The sequence below is a fragment of the Choloepus didactylus genome, chromosome 4 (assembly GCF_015220235.1).
Source record: "Choloepus didactylus isolate mChoDid1 chromosome 4, mChoDid1.pri, whole genome shotgun sequence".
NCBI lineage: Eukaryota > Metazoa > Chordata > Mammalia > Pilosa > Megalonychidae > Choloepus > Choloepus didactylus.
The window spans coordinates 171,700,953-171,711,191 of record NC_051310.1 but is presented as its reverse complement, the minus strand read 5'-3'; positions in this window follow the sequence as shown (position 1 = coordinate 171,711,191).

Sequence of the window (10,239 nt, the reverse complement as noted above, 5' to 3'; positions counted from 1 at the left end):
TAAAAACAATTTCAAAAGCATTGGACTGATTATATGTAACAACTGAATATAAGAATAAAGTCCTATTTAAAGAATACATCAAAATCCAAAAACCAATAATGTCCAGCAATGTAAAATTCATGACTAGCATTAAAAAAAATCAGAAAAATATGACCCACAATCAGAAGAAAAACCATTCAGTAGAAACAGATCCAAAAACAGATCCATAAAGATGATGTAACTAACAGACAAATGTATTAAAATAACTAATATAAATATGTTTATATGTTCAAGGAAGCTATGTGGAAATATAACTATGACAAGCACAGAACTGAAAGATATAATAAAGACTCAACTGGAGTTTCTAGAGGAGAGAAGTACAATATCAGAAATGACAAATATACTGGATCAGATTGAGTAGATTAAACATTTCAGAGAAATTATCAGTGAGCTAGAGGACATACAATAGAAATTATCAAAGATGAAGCAGCAAGAGAAAGGCTGAAAAAAAATGAATAGTGTATCATCAATATCTGTGACAATATCAAATGGTCCAACATATGTATAATTGCAGTCCTAAAGGAATAAGAGAGAGGAGGGGGCAGATAACAATTGAAGAAATAATAGTCATAATTTTCTAAATTTGATGAAAATCATGAGCCCATAGACCCAATAATCTCAATGAACCCTAAGAAGAATAACATTAGAGAATATAATGTCAAGACACAGCATCATAAAATTGCTAAAAGCCAGTGATAAAGAGAAAAACCTTAAAAGCTGCCAGAGGAAGTCATTATATACAGAGGAACAGAAATGAGAATTATGGTAGACTTCTAAAGAAACCATGCAAGCCAAAAGACAATGGTGACACTTCTTTAAATTACTGAAAGTAGAAGACTCTCAGAAAAGATTTCTTTGCTCAGCAAATATCCCTTTCAAAATTGAAAGAAAACTAAAGAATTTTTCTGAAAAACTAAGAGAATTCATTTGCAGAAGATATGTAGTACAAAAAAAAAAAAAAGTTAAAGGAAGCTCTTCAAGCAAAGGGGAAGTGATACCAGTTGGAAATTTGGATCGATGCAAATAAATGAAGAACACCAGATACGATGAATATGCAGTATGCCAGTTTGGATATATTATGTCCCCCAAGAAAAAGTCATGATCTTTTAATCCCATCTTGTGGGATATTGGGATTAGGTTGTTTCCATGGAGATGTGACCCACCCAACTGTGAGTGACACCTTTGATTAGGGTGTGACCTCTTGATTGAATGTTTCCATTCAGAATGAGTCTTGATTAGTCTACTTGAGAACTATAAGAACTCAGTCAGAAGGAGCTCAGAGCAGCAGCTGAGAGACATTTTGAAGATAGCCATTGAAAGCTGATATTTCTGAAATGCAACCTGGGAGCAAGCAGACGCCAGCCACATGCTTTCCCAGTTAACAGAGGTTTTCTGGATGCCAATGGCCTTTCTCCAGTGAAGGTATCCTATTGTTGATGCCTTACCTTGGACACTTTGTGGCCTTAAGACTGTAACTTTGTAACCAAATAAACCCCCTTTATAAAGCCAATCCATTTCTGGTGTTTTGCAAAATGGCAGCATTAACAAACTGAAACGTGGGTTACATAAATTAATTTTTTTCACTTTTTGATTTCAATAAAAGGTAATTGTGTAAGGCTAAAATAAGTGCGATGTATTGTGGATATATAACATACCTAGATTTTCTTAACTATTCTTCTTTATTTTTCCATATTAACTTTAAAATAAACTTTTTGAGCTCCAGAAAAATATTATTGATGTTTTTATTGGCATTGCATTAAATTTATACATTAATATGGGGAAAACTGCCATCCTCATGATATTTAGTTTCTAGCCAAGACTGTGGGCATTCTTTCAATTCATTCAAGTCTAATCTGTGTTTCTCAGAAGGGTTGTACAGTTTTCTTCATGTAGATTTTGCAAATTTATTGGGAAAACAAAATTTTCAATATTGGAAACAACTAACTTTTGAAGATGAATTGGAAATAAAGACTAACCACTTCTGAATTTAAAATGTAAGTAGAACAGGAAATGCGGGATTAATTAGTAAAGGCTGATTTTTCAAAGAAAAATATTTGTAATGTAAGCTAAGCATTTATGAAAATAAATGAGGTAATTAATAACTATGTAATAAAAAAATAAAAATATGTGCTTCCTTTCTCATAAATTTGAGCCATTTTATTTAAGTTGGTCTATCTTCTACCAAAACTATTAACTCACCTACTGGTTTTCTACTTTTTATATCAATTTCCAAGAAAGGGTTAGTGAAGTCTCTAACCATAATCGGGAATTAATATAGTCTTCCATTCAGTTCTATCAGGTTTTTTAGATCTGTTGTTAGGTATATAAATATTTAGTATTGTTAAATCTTCTTGATGAATTGACACTTTTAATGTTATATAAAGTATTCCAAAATTTACATTTTCTGATATTAAAATAGTCATTTCAGCTTTATTTTTATTGGTGTTCCCATAGCTTACCTTTTTTTCCATCTTTTTCCTTTTAACCTATCTCTTTCTATTTAAAATGGGTTTCTTTAGTGAGCATATAGTTAGATCTTAATTTTTAATGCAGTCTGGCAATCTCTATCAGTTCACGTGTTTAGACTACTTACATCTAATGTAATTATATATAGTTGGAGTAAAATCTACTAGCTTGTTAGTTATTTTCTAATTGCTCCATCTCCTTTTCTGTTTATTTTTCTGCACTGTTCTGGCCCAGACCAAGTTTGTGCAGAGAACAGGCTGGTGCTGCTGTGAGACTGAAAAACACACCAGGCACAGAAGTAGACATAGATTATTGGGACTTGTGAACAGGAGAGGTTCTCTGGTGGTGGCCGATCTGGAGGTTTAGCACTCCATGAGGGACAGGGGGCACAAGGGGCAATAGATGATTTTACAACAAAGACATTCCATATAGTATGAGGACATCAGGTCTCTAGTATAATCATTAAAGGGGCCTAAGACCCCTTTAGTGTTTAAGATACAATCAATGATGTTTTTACATCCATGGTTACATTCTTCCCCCTCCAGGAAGATTGTTTACTTTCTTGACCTTTGTCCTTGGCTAAAGCAGGTTTGTTACACACCATTTAGGATGAGGCCTGGGCTGCCACATGCATTCTTTTGAATTAAATGAGGATTTTCTATGATTCCTTATCTCCACTATTAGCTTGTTATTTAGATTTCTTTTAAAAATATTTTAGTAGTTGCCTTAGTGCTTACAATATACATCTGTCTTAGTTTTCCAGGGCTGCTATGACAAATACCATAGTCTAGGTTGCTTAAACAACAGGAACTTATTGTCTCATGGTTTTCGAGACTGGAACTGCTATATCAAGGTCTTGATAGGCCATGCCTTCTCCCTGAGTCTGTAGCATTCTAGATTCAGCATATTAGTTTGAGGCCCATACTGATTCAATTTGGCCTCATATAAATATGATCTTTGAAGATCCCATTCACAAATGAGTCTGCACCTTAGTTAACAATATCTTCAAAGGTTTGCATTCATACCCACAGTATTAGGGATTAAGATGATTAAGTCTTTATGACATAAAATTCAGTCCCAACATCTTTAATTTATCACTGTCTACCTTCAAATAATATTATACTCCTTCATGTATAGGGTAAAACCTTTCAACTGTCCACTCATAATTCCTCCCTCCCAATTTTTGGACTATTGTTGCCATACAATCCTTTTATATATGCTGTAAGCACAATAATGTGTCACTGTTTTTGCTTTAGACAATTATCTTTAGAGAAAAATTTTGCAAACATTGCCTTTTACATATCTCTATTTCAACCATCTTTTGAGATTTTTATTTCATTGTGTAGAGACACATTTCTATCTGGCATCATAGTACTTCTGCCTGAAGGACTTTTTTTTAATGCTTCTTATAGTGCAGGTCTGTTGATAATGAATTATCTTAGCTTTTGTTTGCTTAAAAAAAATCTTTATTTCTCCTTCATTTTTGAAAGATGTTTTTCTGGAGCCTAAGTTCCTTCCTCTTGATAGACTAGGTCCTAAAAGGCATTGTGGCTTCTGTCTTGCTTGCTTTTTCTAGAGTAAGTGAGAGAATCACCAAGCAATGATACTCCAGAATGTCTGACCCATAGAAACTGTGAGATAAATGTTTTTTGTTTTAAGTCACTGAATTTTGGGAATAATTTGCTACACAGAAGTAGATAGCTAATATTGGGTTGTTTTTTTTTTGAGCTTCTTGGTTTGATGTCTTCATTCTTTTTGGAAATTTCTTAGTCATCATCTCTTCAAATATTTTTTTCTGCCCCACTCTCTGTCTCTTCTCCTTTTGGGATTCCAATTAGAGTATGTTAGCAGATTGATGTTGTCCCATAGCATTTTGATGCACCATTTGCAGTTTTGTGAATTTGCCAAATCAGCCTCATCATATCTTCCTTGAGACATCAGTACCAGCTGAGCAGTACTCCCACCTCTGAGGATTCCATAGGACTGTTCCTCAGGCTCCTCAATTTTAATAATTCCAAACTCTTCTTTTTGTTCCCCAAGCCCTACAGAGGTTAACTGCTTCCTGAATTTGCTACCTCTGTGATATTTTATTATTTTGTTATTTCCTTGTTGCCTTTTCGGTTAATTAACTTATCCCAAGTAACAATATTTGTAATAAATTTTCTCTGTTCAAATAACAGGCATGGTTTCTATTTCCTGACTGAACCTTGAATGATACAGAAATTGGTACACGGCATCTGTTCTGGTTTGCTAAAGCTGCCGAAATGCAATATACCAGAAATGGATTGGCTTTTACAATGGGGATTTATTAGTTTACAAATTTATAGTTCTAAGGCCATGAAAATGTTCCAGTTAAGGCATCAACAGGACAATACCTTCTCTGAAGAAAGGGCTGATGGCATCCAGGGTTCCTCTGTCATATGGGAAGGCATATGGCCAGGGTTTGCTGATTCTTCTCTCCCAGGTTTTGTGGCTTTTAGGTTCTGGCTCTTTCAGTTTCTGTGGGTCCTTGCTTGCTCCTCCTGGGGCTTTCCTCTCCATGACTTCTGGGTATTTCTCTTTTCAGCTCTCTCTGGGTGTTTTTATCTCTCAGCTCTCTCTCTCCGTTTCTTTCTCACTCTCTGGACTCTCTCTGTCCTTTATCCTCTCATAAAGAACTCCAGTAAAGGATTAAGACCCATCTTGAATTGGGTGGGTCACATCTCAATTGAAACAACCTAATCAAAAGGTCCCACCCACAACAGGTCTGCCCCACAGGAATGGATTAAAAGTACATGACCTTTTCTGGGGTACATAACCGCTTCTAACCAGCACAGAGTCCGAGTAAGCAAACCTTCAAAGATGGAATTTTGAGACTCGTTTAGTTGTTTTCATGGACTTGACCACAATGCTGAGGTCTTTGCTAATGGGAAATAGAGTGGTAGTGATCCATTGAATGAGACGGCATCACAATTAGTCCACTGTTACCTGTGATGTTTCTCCAACTTATTTGATAATGGAACCTTTTGTTAAAAGAATTGTCTTGCAGGACTAACATTCAGCAGAACAAACTGTGGGAAGAGCTGGCTTAGCCATACTACTCTTTTCAATGTGCCCTCCCTACACAAATCAAGCATGCTCAAGTTCCTGCTTATGATGGTTTCTGTAAACTGAGAATTCCTATTCACCATTTGAGGCTCAATCTATGTTTTATAGTTTTTCTTGACATTGAACCCCAACCCCTTTCCCAAAGGAACTAATTGGCTATATTACTGTAGGGACCCAGGGCCTGGGCCCCCTCCCCTCCATAGTGATTTCACGTAGCCTACTTGACTGGGACAGATGTTAAAAGTCATCAGACCTCCCCAGGGGAGGACAAAATATACTGTCAACAAAGCATTGAAACTCCCCTCCCCATCACTCTTGATAACAAATGTCCACACCCTTGTATAACAAGACCCTACTGAAACTCTGTTCTCATACCACCCCCTGCACCCCCTGCTTTTGCAGAGTGCTAACTTCCATCTTTCCTGGCCTGCCACCACCATGGAACAAATCATCTCCTGTAAATAAGTCCTATTAAACTCATGTCTAACTCTGTGCCTGGCATGTTCTTGGTCCTAGGGCTAAGCTGGGTTTTGACAATTACTTTATACATACCCGTTGTTCCGGTTTGCTAATGCTGCCAGAATGCAAAATACCAGAAATGGATTGGCTTTTATAAAGGGGGTTTATTTGGTTACAAAGTTACAGTCTGAGGGCCATGAAAATGTCCAAATGAAGGCATCAACACAAGTATACCTTCACTGAAGGAAGGCCAATGGTATCCAGAAAACCTCCGTTAGCTAGGAAGGCATCTGTTAATCCCAGGTTGTGTTCCAGCTCCACTCTCAGCTCCTGTGTGTTCTTCAAAATGTCTCTCTTGGCTGCAGCATGTGTCTGGACCTGCATGGCTCTTTTTAAAGTACTCCAGTAAATCAATCAAGACCTACCCTGAATGGGCGAGGCCACACCTCCATGGAAGTAATCTAATCAAAATTACTACCCACAGTTGGATTGGTCATATCTCCATGGAAACACTCAATCAAAGGATTCCAATCTAATCAACACTAATACGTCTGCCCTCACAAGATTGCATCAAAGAACATGGCATTTTGGGGGACATAAAACATTCAAATCAGTACACCCCTAATATGGTCACTGTCACATTACGTCATGGTCATTTGTTTACATATCTGCTTATCCCACTATAATTGGAACTCTTTGAGGGAAGGCTCTTATCTGATTCATCTTTGTACCCCCAATGCCTATGAGAAAGCCTGGAATATAGAGGATAGAATTCATTTGTATGGACGTTGTACATGAGAATGGTTATGGAGGACAGCTATATTTATTCAGTCAAGAAAAATTTGAGCACTTTGAATTTGCTTCCCTAGGTGAGGAAAAACAGATATGCTTCATTAATTGAAAAGAATTTGTCCTAGTTTGCTAATGCTGCCTTTTTTCAAAACACCAGAAATGGATTGGTTTTTATAAAGGGGGTTTATTTGGTTACACAGTTATAGTCTTAAGGCCATAAAATATCCAAGGTAACGCATCAAAAATTGGGTACCTTCACTGGAAGATGGCCAATGGCATCTGGAAAACCTCTGTTAGCTGGGAAGGCACATGGCTGGTGTCTGCTCCAAGTTCTAGTTTCAAAATGGCTTTCTCCCAGGATATTCCTCTCTAGGCCACAGCTCCTCTTCAAAATGTCACTATCAATTGCTCTTGGGGCATTTGTCCTCTCTTAGCTGCTCTGGAGCAAGAGTCTGCTTTCAACGGCTGTCTTCAAACTGTCACTCATCTGCAGCTACTCTCAGCTTCTGTGCATTTTTCAAAGTGTCCCTCTTGGCTGTAGTAAGCTTGCTCCTTCTGTCTGAGCTTATATAGTGCTCTAGTGAACTAATCAAGGCCCATGCCAGATGGGCAGGGCCACCCCTTCATGGAAATTATCCAATCAGAGTTATCACCCACAGTTGGGTGGGTCACATCTCCATGGAAACACTCAATCAAAGAATTACAATCTAATCAACACTAATATACCTGCCCACACAAGATTGCATCAAAGATAATGGCATTTTGGGGGACGTAATAGAGTCAAACTGGCACAGAATTGTTTATATTATTCTTACTATTTATCACAATTTTCCCCCAAATAGCAATTACCTCCCACCCACCCCCATTTCACAAATCTGCTCACCTTAAGTAGGCAAATAAATTCACTTCAACAAGAATTTAGAATAATTGCTCTTTGCAAGGAACTATGGAAAGCCTTAAGTACAGAAACATGATACATAGAAATAGTATAGTACAATCAGAAGATAGTCATGTATTCAAATAAATTTCAATATCACTGTGGTAAATATGATAATAAGTACAAAATAATAAGTACAAATAAGTTGCAGGAACAGTTTAGCAGAGGAGAAGATATACTCTTTTATTAAGAGGGGTATGTGGAAAGACTTCCCAAAGAGGGTGATTTCTGAACTGGAGGTTGAAGACTATTTAAATAGGAGTTTTCCAAACAGACAAAAAGCAAAGGGCATGAATAAAGCATGGAAGCAAGAAATAGCAGAGATTTTAAGAAGTAATAGCAGTTTGGGGAGCATTAAGTACCAGAAAGTTTGTGGCAGGAAATGAGGCAAGTTATATCATGAGAAGGGCCTTAGATGCCATCCTAAGGCACTGGGACTCAACCAGCAGGTGATGAGGAGTCAGAGAAGATAAATACCATTTGTTTTACCTTTCTTGCATCAGGAAAAATCTGTATTATCATTAATTCAACAAACTCCTGTTAAGCACATTTAATACCTCAGGCATTTTACAAGGCACTGGAGTATTTAATAGAGTTGTGCCTTCAAAGCTTGTCATAAAGGACATTTTTGTTGATAAGGTAGTGTTTTAGTTTCATAGCTGCTAAAACAAATACCATACAATGGGTTGGCTTAATGGGAATTTATTGCTCATGGTTTTGAGGCTAGGAGAAGTCCAAAATTGAGGCTACAGCAAGGTGATGCTTTCTCCCTGAAGAATGTGACATTCTGGGACTGCTTCTGGTGATCCTTGGTCCTTGGCTTTTCCATCACATGGAAATGAATATGATGACGTTTTTCTTCTCTTCCAGTTTCTATGAATTCTGGGTGCTCTGCCCTGGCTTTCCTTCTGTGGCCTTCCCTATAAGGCCTGTAGTAATAGGATTAAGACCCATCTTGATTCAGCTGGGCCACATCTTAACTGAAGTAATCTGATCAAATGAACAATGGGTTCACCCCACAGGAATGCATTAAGATTAAGACAGGTAGATAGCCTAATTTTCATATATAATTTCTATCCTGCCCAACTGATTCTTGGCATAAACTTGCAGAACCATATTTCTAGCTCTGTAGCTAATGCCAACATCAAAATTTGAATCTGAATCATTTCTGCCAAGCAGCAGATTTTTTTTAGCAAATTACGTCATAATCTGTAGTCTTCTATAAAGTATAAATTATTTCCTTTTTCCCTTCCTAAATATCATAGTTTTCATTTTATTTTCGTTACACATTAATATCTATCAATTTCTATTTAAGTGTAGGGCAAAGGAATCCACAACTTTTCAGTCTACAAACTCTTCTATTTAAAATGGCATTTCCTATTATAAAATAAGAAAATAAAATAAGAAAGAAAAATTTCCAAAATGCAGATAACAGGCCTCAGGAAGCAGTAGGAAAGATTCCTGTAAAGATGAAATAATTCACGAAAGAATTAACAAATTTCAAGTACTATGTAAGTAAACAATACTAAGATACAAATGGAAATCTAGATATCAAAATACAGAATTGCATTGAGAAATGAGATAGTACAAATCAAATGGCCATCAATTAATTCTGTAATAGAGAAACTTGAAATTTCAAAATCAGTTATGGCAAAAAGAATGAGCAGATCCTCATTAAAGATGGTATTGTTTTAATACATAAAGCATGTTCCCAAATGTCTTTCATACCAGTGTCTTGCATATTTGAAAAAATACTTTATACCTAGATGACAGCAAATGATCTGATATTGGTTTCTAATTTGCTACAGAAACAAAAACTTGTTCTTATCCAATTGCAATTATTCTCCATTAACAGGAGAACCAGAGAAAAGAAAATATGCTAACATTATAAAAAATCATTAATTTGGGGATTAGTGGCTTGAATCAGAGTTGCTCAGTTTGTGATTAGATATTCTGAGTCTTTTTCGAGTTGTCTCTAGACATAGGCTGTATCATCAGTTGTATACTTTATCAGCTAACAAGGGAACAGCCAAGATTTCCGAAAATCCTGTGATGTCTGGTGATCTCCCAAGTCCTTGGAACTGAAAGCCTAATTAAGAGGCTCCTAGAGAAAAGCCAAAGGACTTTTTTTTTTTTTTTTTTAACCCTGCCAGCCTTATCCCAGCTTCTTGATGCCTTATTTCTCCCCTTTCATTCAGCCTACTCTAAAACTGAAGAATACACAATGTGCAAGTTTCCACCATTGTTTCCTCTACTGTAAATGGATTAGATTAGAAGTTTTAAATCCTTCCCCTTTTATCTCTAAATTGATGTTTATTTTTTTCAGTGTTTTTTTTTTAATAGAACCTAACACTAAAAATTCTTCTAAAGCTTTTTTTCAATTGGACAACAAAAAAATTTTCTAGTGTTAGACTTTGCTTATAAGATTATGGAGTCCTTCAAACCTCTTTATAGAGGCT